Source organism: Gopherus flavomarginatus, chromosome 13 (assembly GCF_025201925.1).
Source record: "Gopherus flavomarginatus isolate rGopFla2 chromosome 13, rGopFla2.mat.asm, whole genome shotgun sequence".
In the NCBI taxonomy this organism is placed as follows: Eukaryota; Metazoa; Chordata; order Testudines; family Testudinidae; genus Gopherus; species Gopherus flavomarginatus.
In genome coordinates, this window is record NC_066629.1 from 9,155,292 (window position 1) to 9,172,664 (window position 17,373).

General features: G+C 51.3%; 2 protein-coding genes and 1 non-coding gene across 7 annotated transcripts in view; all 3 read right to left on the bottom strand.

Moving 5' to 3' along the window:
* LOC127033611 (zinc finger protein 420-like) overlaps positions 1 to 17,373 on the bottom strand; it is a 496,719-nt gene that overhangs the window by 42,165 nt on the left and 437,181 nt on the right. The window lies entirely within an intron of this gene.
* The window catches only part of LOC127033614 (zinc finger protein 883-like), a 139,968-nt gene that overhangs the window by 38,622 nt on the left and 83,973 nt on the right, over positions 1 to 17,373 (bottom strand). The window lies entirely within an intron of this gene.
* Positions 11,469 to 11,540, bottom strand: TRNAQ-CUG (transfer RNA glutamine (anticodon CUG)). The gene has a single exon. It is a non-coding gene; the product is annotated as a tRNA-Gln (tRNA).

Below are 17,373 nucleotides of genomic sequence, written 5' to 3' on the forward strand. Positions count from 1 at the left end.
GGGAGAAGATCATACATTGAACTCCTGCCAGTGTGTGTAGCTTGCACTGCCTGTACCCCTGTAGGACGAGAAGGAACTGCTCTGGCTGGGGCAGGGATGAGTAGGGACCAAACAAGCTGGTTAGTGAGAGGCTGCCTTGACCCCAGACTCACGTCTGCTGTCTGTTCGGTTCCAGGATGGCCAGGCTCCTGAGGATGTTCAGGAATGGTGGCCCAAAGAGCATGCTGGATGCCATTCAGAAACCCATCTCCTAGCAGCGGTGCCGGAGGCTCAGGCTTAATCCTCGAGGCCGAGCAGAAAAACTTTCAGCTGGGAACATTTTGCTGCCTTCCCGCCTCCGCCAAAGCGGCAAGGGAGAAGGGGATGAGACACGCCTGCTCAAAGATGCCTCCCTCCCACTTCCCTGTAGGCTGTGCAAAGCTCTTGGCCTGCCTCATGCCTCGTGAGGAAAGAGCAGCCATGCTACCCAAGCCTGAGTCGCGTGCGCAGCCTGGCCCGCCCCGGCTGACAGCGCGCAGAGCCACGCAAGTCAATGGCAGATCGAGTTGGTAGCCTCGGCTCTTTCCCCTGACAGCCACACAGCACTGCCTAGTGCCCCGAGAGCCTCCCTCGTGTTCTCCCACAGCCCACCGGAGTGGGTGAGAAAAGGGGAGCAGGAAGCACTGCAGCCTCATTCTGGGACAGGAGGCCCTTGCCACACCCAGACCTCCCTCTTACCTTCAGCCCAGGCAGCCAGAGGTGCCAGGGAGCTCCCTGGCAGGCGGCCGCCTCAGCCACCTCTTGCCGCTCTGCTGGTCACTGCCTTGCTGGAAGGCCCAGAAACAAGCACACACATAGCAGAGGATGGTTTCAATCCATCGACCTCTGGGTTATGGGCCCAGCATACTTCTGCTGTGCCACTCTGTTGGCTCTTCGCAGCCTTGCCACCCACCCGGCACTATCCGGATTAGTGCCTTACGCGCTCTCACGCTGGCAGGCGGATGCGCAGGCTGCTAGGCAGCTACCCTGTTCACAGGATTTTACAGCATCTACAGGGTAAAAGGGATCTCTTTGGGGTTTGGACCCCATTGGGAGCTGGGTAGCTGAGTGCCGGAGACGGGAGCACTTCTTAAACTGTTTTCAGTTAAGCCTTCAGCTGGTGGGGGACGAGGTTCAGCCTTGGATCCGTGTCTGCAGCAGGCAAGCGCCTCTGGCTCAATCGGCCCCCCTCACTGTCTTAGCAGACTAAAACCCGGAGCAAACGCACACGCCTTGCAAAGGAAGAGGAGCCGGGATCTCGAACAAATGTCAACATTTTATTAAGATGACGTTCAAAGAAAAAAAAGGGTACGGTACAGCGTTTAGGCGCAGAAGTTTTTGGCGATCAGGGAACAACGTACAGATTACCCAGGGGGTGCGAAGTTCGGTTTAAGATCGGGTGGCATAAGGAATACATAATCTGCAATAGCCCCGACTGGGGGTAAAAGGTTAACGTACAGACACTAAGTTAGGAGGGTATGTTGTCCATGTGAGGGCTAAGTTCAGGTGTGGATATAATGAGCGGTTACAACGATGAGGATGGATTGACCCTCATTTGGTGAGTTTGAATGTTCAGTGTTTTTGAATCTTTGCCACAATCTAGTTTAAGCAGGGTCACTATGAACTCTACCCTGCCATCTGTTGGTGGTCTGTTGTAAAGACCTTTTGAGGCTGCTGTCATTTGCATGGTTCCACCAACCCCGGATTGCATGATGGGGGTGCTTGTCCAAAGGGTCATTTCAGCTGCTGTGGGATCCCCAGTCTCTTTGTTATGGGGGCAGGAGTAATGCAGTGTATTTTGCTGTTCGTTTTGGATCAAGGAGAGAGTAACTGTACCTGGCATTTGAGGCCTGAGAGCTTCACCCTTGCCTGAAAAGTCCTCATCATTAAGGGGTCTGGGTTCCAAATGACCAAGGCTTGGGGAGGGAGGTATGGATATTTGTTTGTTTTTTGCTGGTCCGTGTTCGTTGTAGTTGGTTTCTGCCCTGGTGTGTAAAGACAGAGGCATTTTTTATTCTCTTGGAGTTGTTGCTAGTGGTGCAGTAGTTTGCCTTAAGCTCATACCATTGGATCTTTTTCAGGGTAGGTTTTGGTTCTGAGAGGTAAAAGGCTGCTGTGTGTGTGGTGTTATGGAATGAGGTAGAAAAGGTTGATTATAGAGGTGGTGCATCTGCCACAAACGTTGTGGGGGTGTGCCCCCCCACCCTAGCTCTAGTCCCAGAGGCCAGAATTTGCATAAACCCACCCACTGACCTGTGACTAAGAATCTGGTTTCAGAGTGTGTCACAAAAACTGTGTCCCACAGCTTAACTCCCAGAATCCAATCTGCAAAATTTTCTTACTGTCTGAGTGGTAAGGAACCTTTTCCCCAACAATTGAGTTGTTTTCAGCATGGAAATGAGATCATAGGCCAGCAGTTTATCATTTTTTATCTGTGTATAAATCCAAAAATGGATTAGAACTATAAAAAACTCTATTTTTAAACTAGAGTGATACAAAGGACACAGAATGTGCATTTACAGGTTTCACCAAAAATCCATAGCACTGATACAAATATCCCTTTTCAATCTTTCTTATTTCACCATGTTTTGGAACCTATGTCCCTTGCCTAACGAGATGTATATAGGTTTGGGTGAGTCCCGAAATCATGAACTGCTAAGTTCCGTTCTACTGTCCTTGATTCATATCACCGGAATAACTGCACTTTATTACCCCTGCCCTAATAAGAAAGAAACTGAGGATCCCACAGCAGCCAAAATGATCCTTTGGACAAGCACCCCCATCGTGCAATGCGTGGTGGATGTGACCATGCACATCAGCAACAAAAAGCCTTTACAAAAGATCAACAACATATGTCAGGGTAGAGTTCATTCCCACCCTGCTTACATCCTCCCCCCAGCCAAGAATTGGTGATCCTGATAAATCACATTCTCTATTATACCAACTCATTGGTATTGAATGCGACGTTATGGCTAGTAAAAGTAGCCACCCATCTCTGTCTTATAGCATCCAGCTTAGGCCTTGTTAACACATAAATCAGTGGATTGTTCTCTGTCCACACCTGAAACTGAGCGCCACACAAGTAGTCTCGAAATTTCTCAGTGATGGCCCATTTCAAGACCAAGAACTGCAGCTGGTGGATGGGATAGCGAGTTTCGCTATCAGACAGTCCTCAGCTGGCAAAGGCTACAGATTTACATTTCCTTCTACTTCTTGGTACTGGATTGCTCCCAAACCTTCCAAACTGGCATCAGCATGCAGGATAAACGGTTTGTTTGGCTTAACAAGGACTAGGACTGGCACATGAATCAGGCAAATAATGATTTCCCGTAAAGCCCTATCACTTCTCTCATCCCGCCATGTCCCAAATGGAGAAGAGAGGATCCCCTCCCGTGTCCCAGGCCAGGAACACTAGGGGGAGATGAGATGGTCATGATTCAGTCCAGCTTTGTTAGTGGTGCAGAGAGGACAAGTTTCATTTTCAGTCCAGGTCAACTGGAATTGTTGCAATGGGGGAAAGATGTCTCTCATCTAGTTCTTATATGCTTTGGTGAGAGGGGATAGGTAGAGGTTTTTTCTTTCATTTGGAGCTCAAATTGCCCACTTTTTCTCTGCTTTTTGCTCCAGCTTGATTTCTCTCTTGCATCTCAATTTTCTCTTTCCTGGCCTCATTCCAAAGCATTCACAGTCCAATTCTCTATCCTAACCCTGAGTCCTGTACTGCACCCTGAACGTTTCATTCTATATCCACCCCAGAGCCAGTGCCTTCATCCCTCTGCACTCCAACTCGCTGCCCCATGTAGCCTGATTTAGGGTATACTAATAATATTAATTTGGATAATTTGATGAAAATTTAATTTATTAGCTTACTTTTTTAAATTTAATTCAGTTACAAAGTTACAGTTGCATTACTGCTATTCAGAAGATACATATGGCATTATATGCAACAAAGTTTTGGTTAATATACTCACAGCCTTCCTTGATAACCTGTGGTAAGAGACAGAGGACCAGCCGTGCAGTTCAGGTTTCTCAATTATTAAGTGAAAGATGCAGTGCTTAGAAAAAGCTAGTGTTACTTAGAGTTTACTTGAATATGTTAAACTTTAGAATCAAAACCTAATAAACAAAGAATAAAAACTTAGGGAAACCGAACTTAGACTAGTTCCCTTGAAACATAAAGTTTAAGAACAAGTACAGCCTCCTGACAGTACATAGAGAGAGAGTGGAGGAAGTAAGTCAGAATGATAGAGCAAAGTGCTCTAGCGAGGTGGGTTACCTCTTTTATAGGGCACAAGGGCCAGAAATCCTTCCTCCTATGCCCAAATTTCATTCCTCACCCACAGAACATTAGGGTACGTTTACTTCATAGGCTAGTATGTTTGTGCTTGTTGATGACATGTACATATGCACATAAGTTACCTTGTGGTGTACCTGTTAAATCTGTGGGTACAACACTGAAAAAAACCCTATGCCATTCTCCATTGTCGATTGGTCTAGGTAAAGGTCTTGGACAGGCATGGGTACTTATCTATTTAAGTAACATGATAAAGGTCAAGTATCAGAGGGGTAGCCGTGTTAGTCTGGATCTGTAAAAGCAGCAAAGAATCCTGTGGCACCTTATAGACTAACAGACATTTTGGAGCATGAGCTTTCGTGGGTGAATACCCACTTCTTCAGATGCATGTGGTGGAAATTTCCAGGGGCAGGTATATATATGCTAGCAAGCAAGCTAGAGATAACAAGATCAGTTCAATCAGGGAGGATGAGGCCCTGTTCTAGCAGTTGAGGTGTGAAAACCAAGAGAGGAGAAACTGGTTCTGTAGTTGGCAAGCCATTCACAGTCTTTGTTCAATCCTGAGCTGATGGTGTCAAATTTGCAGATGACACACTTACACACAACTATTTCAAATTTGATGACAATATATACCTCCAGATCAGTGGCACTGCTATGGGCACCCGCATGGCCACACAATATGCCAATATCTTTATGGCCGACCTAGAACAACGCTTCCTCAGCTCTCGTCCACTCACGCCTCTTCTCTACCTACGCTACATTGATGACATCTTCATCATCTGGACCCATGGGAAGGAGACTCTGGAAAAATTCCACCATGATTTCAACAGCTTCCACCCCACCATCAACCTTAGCCTGGACCAATCTACACGGGAGGTCCACTTTCTTGACACCACGGTGCAAATAAGTGATGGTCACATTAACACCACCCTATATCGAAAACCTACCGACTGCTATGCCTACCTTCATGCCTCCAGCTTCCATCCCGGACACATCACACGATCCATTGTCTACAGCCAAGCAATGAGGTACAACCGCATCTGCTCTAACCCCTCAGACAGAGACCAACACCTACAAAATCTCCACCAAGCATTCTCAAAACTACAATACCCGCACAAGGAAATAAGGAAACAGATCAACAGAGCCAGACGTGTACCCAGAAGCCTCCTACTGCAAGACAAACCCAAGAAAGAAACCAACAGGACTCCACTGGCCATCACATACAGCCCCCAGCTAAAACCCCTCCAATGCATCATCAAGGATCTACAACCCATCCTGGACAATGATCCCACACTTTCACAGGCCTTGGGTGGCAGGCCAGTCCTTGCCCACAGACAACCTGCCAACCTGAAACATATTCTCACCAGTAACTGCACACCACACCATAATAACTCTAGCTCAGGAACCAATCCATGCAACAAACCTCGATGCCAACTCTGCCCACATATCTACACCAGCGACACTATCACAGGACCTAACCAGATCAGCTACACCATCACTGGTTCATTCACCTGCACATTCACCAATGTAATAGACGTTTTGGAGCATGAGCTTTCGTGGGTGAATACCCACTTCCTCAGATGACATGCATCTGAGGAAGTGGGTATTCACCCACGAAAGCTCATGCTCCAAAACGTCTGTTAGTCTATAAGGTGCCACAGGATTCTTTGCTGCTTTTACAGATCCAGACTAACACGGCTACCCTCTGATACTTGACACCAATGTAATATACGCCATCATATGCCAGCAATGCCCTTCTGCTATGTACATCGGCCAAACTGGACAGTCTCTATGGAAAAGGATAAATGGACACAAATCAGACATTAGGAATGGCAATATACAAAAACCTGTAGGAGAGCACTTCAACCTCCCTGGCCACACTATAGCAGACCTTAAGGTGGCCATCCTGCAGCAAAAAAACTTCAGGACCAGACTTCAAAGAGAAACTGCTCAGCTTCAGTTCATCTGCAAATTTGACACCATCAGCTCAGGACTGAACAAAGACTGTGAATGGCTGGCCAACTACAGAAACAGTTTCTCCTCTCTTGGTTTTCACACCTCAACTGCTAGAACAGGGCCTCATCCTCCCTGATTGAACAGACCTCGTTATCTCTAGCTTGCTTGCTAGCATATATATACCTGCCCCTGGAAATTTCCACCACATGCATCTGAAGAAGTGGGTATTCACCCACGAAAACTTATGCTCCAAAATGTCTGTTAGTCTATAAGGTGCCACAGGATTCTTTGATGATAAAGGTCGATTTTCCTCTGAGTAAAAGGTCACAATATAGATATGCTAACTTTGCCTTAGCTTAACATACAGGATATGGCCTGTAGGTCCTCATAAGTCATGTGTCTCAGTCCCTTAATCATTTTTATTGCCCTCTGCTGGACTCTCTCCAGTTTGTCCACATCCCTTCTCATGTGGATCCCAACCCCAAAAGTACTCACATTTCACCCCATTGGCCCCAAAAGGCCAGCTTTTAATATGTAAATAGGGTGCTGCCATGGTCAAGTCACTCCCGAGCTCTCCAGTGGAGCCTGCTGGCAGATAACAAGGTGAAAATTAGCCAGGATGTCACTGAGGACTGGTCTACACTATGGGGGAAAATTGATCTTAAATATGCAACTTCAGCTACGTGAATAATGTAGTTGAAGTCGAAGTATCTAAGATCAAATTACTCACCGTCCTCATGGCACAAGATCGATGTCCGCAGCTCCCCCTGTCGATTCCTCAACTCCGTTCGGCTTGGTGGAGTTACGGAATCGATATAGGCACATTCGGGGATCAATATATCACGTCTAGATGAGGCGTGATATATCGATCCCCAAGCAATCGATTGCTCCCAGCCGATACGGCGGGTAGTGAAGATGTACCCTCAGTCAAATACCTGTGCTCCACGCAGGTGGTATCGGAAAGCTCCAAGATGGCTCTCTTCCCTTTCTCTCATCAGCTTCAGGCCCCAGGGTTACAAATGCACAAACCAGTTGGGATTCTCCCCTGGCCTCAGAGTGTGGGGCTGCTCTGAGGGGATGGACTTGCACACTTGGGATGTTAGTGCAAAGATACAATTTCAATTTCTCTTAGAGAAATTGGAGAGCAATTTATATTTGGTAAAAATCTTATTTAGTGAAAGGAAAGCTGCAGTGACAGCCTGGTTACTGGGGTGCAAAACACTTTCCTCCTGGGAGAAACAAGAAGTTAGAATTAGAAATGTACATCGTTTGTTCCAGTGTTGGTATAAGTTTAATTTTGCTTCTGTGTAGGTTTGTTTCAGGCTGTGACCGCTTAATATTTGGGTTTTAAATTAAGCCCTGTGTTTGGTTTCCATTTAGGTTTTGGTTATTGATGGGATCTTTAAGAGAACTTTGGATTCAGTACTAAAATTTGGACAGATTAGAATATTTAAAGTAAACCCTGTTTACTATTTTATCTTAATAAAGTTTGTATTGCTGTAAACGCTGGCCGGGGGGAGAGGAGATGAGCCTGGCCTTTAACTGAGAAGGAGCAAAGTCATGGCCCCCGTGAAGGGTGGGGCCAGGTGATGGTGGGCACAGCCCCCCAATTTTTTTTGTCTAGCCCATCTCAGTCCCCCACTAAAGGAGAAGAGGCTGATGCCACCCCTACTGGTCACTGGGTGTCACTGCTGCTCCATGGGAAACATGCTCTGTGCCTTACCCAGATTGGTAGGAAACACACTCTGTGCATTACCGTGACTGGTCCGTGGGTGTTACTGCTCCTAGAAGGCAGACACACGCTGTGCATTACGCCACGTGACCAGTGGGTGTCACTGCTGTATCAAGGGAAACACCTTCTGTGCATTACCCTGAATGACCACAAGGTGTCACTGCTGCTCCAAGGGAAACATACTTTTTGTGTTACCCTGATTGGCCACTTGGTGTCACTGCTGCGCCAAGGAAAACACCTTCTGTGTGTTACTCTGACTGCCCACTGGGAGTCACTGCTGCTCCAAATGAGACATAAGAACGGCCAGACTGGTTCAGATGCAAAGTCCATCTAGCCCAGTATCCTCCTGTCTTCTGACAGTGGCCAGTGCCAGGTTCCCCAGAGGGAATGAACAGAGCAGGGAATCATCAAGTGATCCATCCCCTGTTGCCCATTCCCAGCCTCTGGCAAACAGAGGCTACAGGCACCATCCCTCCCCACCCTGGCTAATAGCCCTTGATGGATCTATCCACCATAAACTTATCTAGCTATTTTTTGAACCCTGTTATAGTCTTGGCCTTCACAACATCCTCTTGCAAGGAGTTCCACAGGTTAACTATGTAACTGCCCTGAGTTTACCCCTCCTCCCCTCCCCAGGTTGTATATGGAAAAGAGGATGAGGATGAGGAGAGCCATGATGTGTCTGTCACTGGCTAGTGACTCAGTTTCCTCTAGGCAGCAGTGCTGCAGACTCCTTTGGTCTGTGCCCATGCAACTGTGTCTGGGGAAGGGGGAGTAGAGGCTCATGCTCCCCACCCCATGCCCCTCCCCCAGCAACTGGGGAATCCAGGCCAAATTTAACCCTGGTAGCTGGGCAGGGATTAGCCTGGGCTAGGTTAGGGCTGGGGAGGAATTGGGAGGGAGACAGACGCACCTGCTGTGAGGGAAAATCATCCCATTCCCTGCCAACCCCCTTCACTCCTTGCAGCACAGCACCCCCTAGAATTTCTTTCTCTGTCATGGGAGCTGTCTGCTGCCTGCTTCTCCCTTACCGTCATCTCTCCCCCACCGGAGCACTGGCATTGCCCGTCCTGTGCAAACAGGAAGACCCCGGTGTGCCCCATGGCACTGCTCTGCAATTGTGGGGGCAGATGTTGGATGGAGCCATATGGAAATATGGAGGTAGGCAAGGCTGGGGACCAGGACTCCTGGGTTCTCCCCTCAAATGTGGGAGGGGAGTGGAGGTTAGGGGGTAGAGTTGGGGAGGGGCAGGGCTGGGATCCAGGCAGGGCTCCTGCTTTCTCTAATTTTCTCCACCTCCTGCAGCTGCCTCGGTCCTTTCAGTGCGTTTTTTATTCCAAATTCATTTGCTGACTTGTGTAACTCACCCCAGAGGTGGCTGCATCTCAGTGTTGGGTGAGGCACCCTTGGCTGCATCACCTCCTAACCGCGTCTCTCTTCCCCTTTGGGTGACCCTGCAGCACTCTGCAAACATCCACAAGATCATGGGGCACTTTGTGCATTGGGCAGGCAGGGGCCAGGCTCCCAGCCCTCCCTCCAGAGAATGGGACCCAGCACCCCCTACTTTTTACAGGGTTAACAAGGAGCAAAGGGGAGCAAATCAGAGGAGGGGGTGGCCAGGGTCTGAGCAGGGGGTGGAAATTGACTGGTTGGGGGGTCAAGCAGCTGGAGGCAGAGTTAGGAAAGGGACTGAAGGGCAAAGTCAGGGAGGGGGGAAGGAGCTGGAGTTAAGCCCAGAGGGAGGCACTGCCAGAGGGTTATACCCCGGTACAGGCAGAGGCTGAATGGTAACAGTTATCCCGGTGGGCTGAGACTCCAGTGTTTGCAAACATGGGAGCAGAGGGCTTTTTTATTTCCCCTCCCACAGGCAGCATCTCTCAGCATGGGCTTCCCAGGGCTGGGCTCTTAAAGGCACAGGCATCCCACTGCCTAGACACTGCAGCTCCTCTCTGATGTAACCTTCCGAGGTGCTACAGTAGGAGACTCAATTCAGTAAAACTAGGCATTCCCTATACGCCCCCCAGCCAGGGGGCTGTGCACCCCCTTCCCTGAATTTCCCCAACCCCTCCTCCCTCAGTGGTCAGGTAGTTACATGCAGCGCTGCCAATGTTGTCATTGGTGGCAAATTTGAATGGAAATTGAAACATTAACACACACTTTAAAAGCAGATACAACGTATGAAAAATACTTGTACCTGAGAAAGTAAAATAGGTTTGGAAAGTCTGGACAAAGCCTGGTTTCCTCACCCAGCTGTTGTGTTTGCTGACAATGTCAATGCATTGGCTTCGGCAACGTTGGCCAACCTTAGAATTTCAAATGATAATTTGTAAACGAGGTGTGAATGAGCTCTCTCCTGGCAGCTAGTGATGGCCAGGGTTCAGAGGAGGCTTTGGAATCAGACTGTATTTACATTAACTCACCTACTCTGCTGAGGTATCCAGCGGACAGAGCTGGGCTGCCTCTGCTCTAGGTGCCAGGAGGAGGGAAGGTGTGTGGGGCTCCAGCCTGCGACTCTTCCTCCCTCCTGCCAAGCCCTGACTATTAATCCCTGTCCTGGCACTTCTTTCTTCAAGCGCCACGTGGGCCAGAGGAAAAGTGTGGTAGGAAGCAAAAGGGCCAAGCTTGCGAACATCAGGTGCAGCAGCAAGAATCCCAACGATCAGGGTAGCAAGTTCTAGCGCCCTAACCCATTGTGGCCATCCCAGCCAAAGACCTGGCTCTAGGAGGTGTGAGTCACCCAGCAGGAGGGGAAAGATTCACTCTTAAACAGCTGGAGACACGGAAGTTGAGCTCTGGGGCTTTACCACAAGCATGGGTGGCAAGTTTGTAGAAATTTTGGTGGTGCCCAGAAACCGCTCCCCAACTCCGCCCCCCAAACTCCACCTCCACCTGCCAAGGCTCTGGGAGGAGGCTTGGGGGGGAGGTCTGGGGTGCAGATCCTGGGCTGGTGATTAGGGTGCAGGAGGGGTGCAGTGTGCAGGCTTTGATATGGAGTTTGGGGGCAGGCTTCAGGCTGGGGCAGGGTTGTAGGAAGGGGTAAGAGGTGCAGGCTCTGGGAGGGAGTTTGGGGATGGGAAGGAGGGCAGGGCTGAGGATGAGGGATTCATGATGCAGGAGGGGGCTCAGGACTGGGGCAGAGGATCAGAGTTAGCTCAGGGCTGGGGGCGTTGGAGAGGCTCAGGGTAGCCTGCCTTGCCATTAGGGGTGGGCAGGCACTAGGACCCTGGGGCAGCAGACAACAGTTCTGCCCAGAATCCCTCTACTCCAGCAGCAGGAGCAGGCAAGGGACAGGCACACGCTGCTTTTTGTCAGGCAGGGACGCAGTGTGACAGGGGGGAACATGCAGGGGCCAGAGGAAGAGACCCAGCTCCAAATATTGCTGGAGCAGGGCCCCCAGCCATGAATATTCCTGGAGCCCGAACACCACAAATGTATATAACCTGTCGCCTATGACCACAAGCCAACACAAGGTCCCACTGAGATTTGAACTCAAATTACAGGATTCAGAGTCCTGAGTGTTGCCCATTACACCATGGGACCAGCTTGTACTGCCTTCTCTGCACATCGGTGACCCTCATGGGGCTGGCTTGTGTAAGGGGGCTCTTGGCCCTTTACTAAAACTTAGTGTGTGTGTGTGGCAGGGGGTTGGTTGGCTAGTTCCCAGCACCAATAGAACGGGGAAGGATCAATGGGAAATCAGGACCCTGAGACTGACCGTCCCCAGGGGCAATGAGGAGAGGCCACAGCTCCAAGTTAGCTGCTCTGACAGGCCAGACAGTGTAATGAGGGAGTCACCAGTCACTAGGGAGTCCCCTTCTCCATGTGAGCTGGAACTGCCTGGGTGAGAGTGGGGCAGAGCTAAGGAGAGAGCAGGAGCCCGAGAAGAGCCGGGGAGCAGAGCTGTGCAAGTGTAGTGCCAGAAACATGTAGGAATTTGCAACCTGTAGCAGTTACTGATACCTGAGGTTGTTCTTATTTGCTGACTTGTCCTAATTGGCTAAAACTTGACAGTGGTTTCTCTAACAAAGGCCAGTCCCTGGCCCCTTGGTCCAGACATCCTCCTTCATATCAGGCTAGGGTGACCAGATGTCAAAGATGAAATATCGGGATGCGGGGGACGGAGCAAAAAAAAGCCAGAGGGCCCCCCCCGCCGCCAAGCGGCAGTGGCACAGCCCCATCTCCAACCAACTCTCGACTCCAACCCCCATTACACCCCCAGCTCCCCCATCCCCTCACTCCTGGGCCCAGCCTGGGCTCCAAGCTCTGCAGCCGAGCCATGATCCGGGCCCCTCCTGCAGCTCCCAGGCAAGGGGTGAACCAGGCAGCTCCTGGCAGGAGCGTGTCCGCCCCACTTGTGTCTCCAATCCCCGCCCACCTGAGCCCTGCCTGCTCCGCACTGCCCCCAGCCCCACTGCGCTGCCCTGCAGGCTGCAGGGCTGGAGCAGCTTCTGCGCTGCGCTCCCGGCCATGGCCCTGGCCCGTGTGCAAACCTGGGAGGGAGGAAGAATGCCGTGTGCTTGGGGAAGAGGCAGGGCCAGGGCGAGGATTTGAGGAGGGATCCAATGGGGCAGTGAGGGGATGGGGCTGGGGACAGGGCCAGGGCCGGGATTTGGGGAGGGACAAACAAGCAAATATAGGGACAGTCCTGATGAAATCGGGACGTCTGGTTACCCTACATCAGGCTTCAAGTTGAGAATCATGTCCCATTCCCGCTCTGAGGGAGGGGAGACTTTGAAACACACTCTCTGTGTGACTGCACATGGCTAAGTAAAGAGGACAAACCCGAAATTCCGCCCTCGTGCTTTGGGAGCCAGGTTTGTGGTGGGAATTCTGTAGTTCAGATGATTTCACACCTGGTCATACTGATTCTTTACCAGTTTCTCTGGCATTGGGGCATTTTTTATTCTGTGATGGCTGAGTGGTTAAGATGTAGGAGTTGAAATCCAGTAGGGTTTCTCTGTGCAGGTTTGAATCCTGCTCACAGCAAGGACTGTGTTTTAGCCAGTCTCTCACCTGGGCAACACCTCTGAACAACCCCCTGAGACACACTCAATTCTCTCCCCACCCCAAGTAAATACTGTTCTGCTCCTTTCATAGAGATCCCTGGGGCACCACCTCACACTGTGTCCCTGAGGGGTCAGGCAAACTCTCAGCACCTGAAGCCTCTGCCACTCACCTGATGCCCCATAGATCAGCCATAGCCCTGGTTCTGCTCCTCTTTCTAGAGTATGAAGAAAGCCAAGTCAGCGACTCCATGGGAGCTATGGGGCTGCAGAACCAACAGAGAAAAAATAGGTGCTCAGCACCCACTGGCAGCCAGCTCCCCCTCCATATACACACACACTACAGGCCTTGCTGACAAGCTCCTCCTCTTCCCTTTCAGTGCCTCCCACTTGCCAGTGGTCAGCTGTTCAGTGGGCTGCAGGAGGCACTGGGTGGGGAGGGGAAGGAGCAGGAATAGGAAGAGGTGGGGGTGGGAGAGGAATGGGGCAGGAAGCTGCAGGAAGGGAAGAGATGGGATGGGACTGGACGGAGTGGGGACTTGGCGGAAGGGATGGAGTGGGGGCAGGGCCTGAAGAGGAAATGGGGGGATTTGTCCCAGACCCCTCTAGGGCCGGCCCTGAAGGGAAGCACCAGCTATCACAGTGATAATACAACTGACCAGCATTGCAGGGGAGACTGAGGGAGATCGGCACTCATCAGGTCTTTTCTCTCCCCCACGGTGAGCCTGACACTGCTCTCTCCTGGCTCTCACTCTAGCAGCAGGACACCAAGAAGCCATTTCCCCACAGGAAGTTCATTGAGTGTCCCTGTGGTGCTGGGGAAGCTGGCGCTTCTGCTGGCTCTGGGGCTGGCAGGGGGGTTTGATTTCTGCACTGACTCTCAGCTGCCAGGCTGGAGGGGGCACTTGGGACCTTATCAGACTGGCTCAGTGAAGATGGGGAGTTGCCAGAGCAATACAGATGCTCTCCAGAGCACGGAGCAGCGTCCACCCATGCAGCCAGGTAATGAGCATTTCCCACAGCCTGGATCTGATGGGGAGGCGGCAGCTGCTGTTCCAGCTCCTGGGGGACAGGCCCTGTCAGCCAACAGACACTTCTTACTCACCACAGCTAACAGGAATGGTGCCAGAGGTCTGCAAGGCAGGGAGTGGAGATGGAAGGTCCTCTGTGCAACTGAGCAAGGATAGTACCAGGAAAGGGGCATCTGTGAAAGAGACCCCACACACCTCTCCTCCTCTGGGCACCTAGAGCAGAGGCAGCTGGTGCTGACGGCTCCAAGGGAAAGCTTAAAAGCCACAGAGCAACTGAGGTCAGGGCTAGAGGAGGGCAGGACCATGCCTATGTGTGGCCTTCAGACAGGCACAAAAACACCCAGTCAGGCTTCTCCCTGCCATGCCAAACACCCACTGAAGGTCACCAGCACGTGGGGCAGCTGCTAATGCTCTGTGGATAACATCACAAGTTGGTAGGAAAGCAGGGCCAGCCCCAATGGTGGGGCCTCTGACTGGTCCCACTCAAGGTGCTCATTTTTGCAGTGAGGCAGGAGATTTTACCCCAAGAGGCTTTTCCCGAGCTGGCAAGAAACAGAGAAACACCCAGGCTCCGAAGACGCTATGTAGCAAGTACCCTCCAGCACAGGGACAGGCGGACATGCTAGCCTGGGCAGCCGCCCATTTTCTTTGGCAAATCAGGAAGGGCAAAGGCTAGACTTGAAGCACCTGGGTCTCATGTCCCAGCCTTTGTGATTCCCACCCCGCAACTCCTTCCCGAGGCTCTAGCTGAAGCCAGAGTATTGGCCTGAGCAGCCAAGAAGAGGTTCCAGCCCTGAAGGGAGCAGGACATTCAGCACAACGGTAAAAACTGCAGAAACACAATCACCAAGGGACTCGAGACCTCAATCTTCTTATTCACACTCAGAGACCTTATCCATTAGGCCATATGGTAACACAAAAAAAAAACCCTCCAAGCACTTCTTTGGAAAAGTCGAACATTGTGTTTCTCAGGGTCATCTACTGAGGGGGGGCCGAGACTCTCTGGGCACAAGAAGTTGAGTTCCCAGCAACACGTGAGACTTAATTCTATGGAACCAGGTGCGGGGCTTTGGCAGGGAGGCTCAGGCATGGGGGGATTGGGGTGCAGCAGATGGACCAGCTGTCTAGGTGTGGAGATTTAGTCACACTGAGGCACAGGAGGGAGGAGGAGGAGGAATCCTGCTGACAGGCAGTGGATGTGCAGAAAAAGAGGAGGGGTCCTGGGACTTTTTTGCCTCTCTTTTGCCTACCTGCTAGTTCTTGTGGTGAATGGTGAAAAGGGTCTCAACTAGCTCAGTTGGTAGAACATCAGGCTCTTAATTTGAAAATCCAGCATTCAAGCCCCTGTCTAGAGATTCAGCTTTTAAGTGGCCTTGGGTGCCAGGAGCCAAATGATTTCTGGTGCTGTCCACCAGACACATGCAGATTCCCAGAATCCATGGCCATTTCCTGGAAAGGTTCCTTTCCTCAGGAATCAGGAGAAAGGCCACATCCACAGGAGCAGATCTAGAACAAGCAGTCTCTGGCTGACAGGAATAGCTGTGGGGCCAGGTGCTGAGAAAGCTCAGAGGGAGACCAGCAGAGATGAAGGGAAGAGAGACAGAGAAGCAATGAGTGTACAGAGGGCAAGTGTACAGGGGTTTCAGGTCTGGCTATTGTGGGGAACTTCCCTGGTTTATACATGACCCTGGTGCAATTGGCCAGAGAAAGGATCTGAGTCCCCACCTGCTTACCCAGAGGCCTGCCTGACCCCAAGGACGCTCTTTCTACTCTCATGTGTGGCAGAGTCTTCATAACCCCAACAAGGCTGGTCCCAGGAATCCTGGGGGGCTTGACCCCCAATCTTGTCGTGCTCACTTGAAAAGGGCTACAGTGTCCCCACTCTGGGGTACTCTCTCCACTCTGGGCACTTCCCTGACCCACTCATCATTGCATTGCATTGCTTCAAGCAAATACAATTTATTACCCAGCAACTAATGTAAAACATAAGGAAAGATTAAAGGAAACATGTCACCCTGTTCTGTTGTGCAGGGAGAGCACAACCAGGGTCTCTGGAGTGTCAGGGCAGGTCACAGTCCTCTCCCTCACATGTCCCAGGCCTCCTTCCCAGGCCCTGGCTGTGCTGCAGGGATACCACGGGCTGGACACTTGCTCTGGCAGTGGCCACATACTCTAGGTGACAGGACCGTTGTTCCCAGTGTCAGCCCCCCATGTAGGGGATATGATCCCCCCATCCCCGAAGGTCTGGCCTGCAAGGCCTCTTGATTGGTGGCATCTCCTTGTGCTGGGCCTTCTGCCCAGGGTCCTTCTCACTCTCCCAAGCTGCTCACTGCAACCACCTCCAGCCCCAGTGCTGCTGCGGCTCTGCCTCCAGCTCCCTGTTCTGCTCCTCTGACCTCTCTGGCTCTGCTTGCTGCAGTTCTTCTCCCAGCATAGATCTGCTCCCAGGGCATCTTCTGTGGCTCATACTGCTCTGGCTCAGTTCCTAGAATGGATCTGCTCTGGTTCTCCCTGGCTGGCACAGCTCTTCTCCCCGCCTCTTCTCAGGCTCCTGCTTTCTCCTTAGTTTGGGTCCCACTCTGGCCTAGGTAGTTCCAGCTCATACAGATGATGGGATCCCCTGCCCTGGTGACTCCCTCATTACACTGCCTGGCCTGTCAGTCGGGCTAACTTTGGAGCTTTCGCATCTCTCCATTGCCCCTGGGGACTGTCAGTCTCAGGGTCCTAATTTCCTATTGATCCTTCCCCGTTCTATTGGTACTGGGAACTAGCCAACCAAAAACCCACTGAGCTTTAGTAAGGGGCCAACAGTCCCTTACACGAGCAAGCCCCATGAGGGTCACCAGTGTGCAGAGACAGCAGCATAAGCTGGTGTAATGGGGCAGCACTCAGGACTCTAAATCCTGCAATCTGAGTTCAAATCTCAGTGGGACCTTGTGCCAAACCCCTGGAGCTCACAGTGTTCAACTTCCCTGTTTCCAGCTGTGCAAAAACAACCTTTCTCCTTCTGCTGGGTGACTTGCCCACTAGGGCCTGGTTGTGATGGCCACAATGGGTTGGGGCTCTAGAACTTACTACCCTGGTTGCTGATGCTTGTGGTTTGGCCAGATGCTTAGAATTCTCACAGCTTCACCTGATGCCCACAAGTTTGGCCATTTTGCTTGCAGCCACATGTTCCCTCTTGTCCACATGGCACTTGAAGGAAGGAGTGCCAGGGCCAGGCCCTCATAGTCAGGGATAGGCAGGATGGAGGAAGAGTCCCCAGGCTGGAGCCCAACACACCTTTCCTACTCTAGGCACCTAGAGCAGAGGCGGCTGGTGCTGACAGCTCCAAGGGAA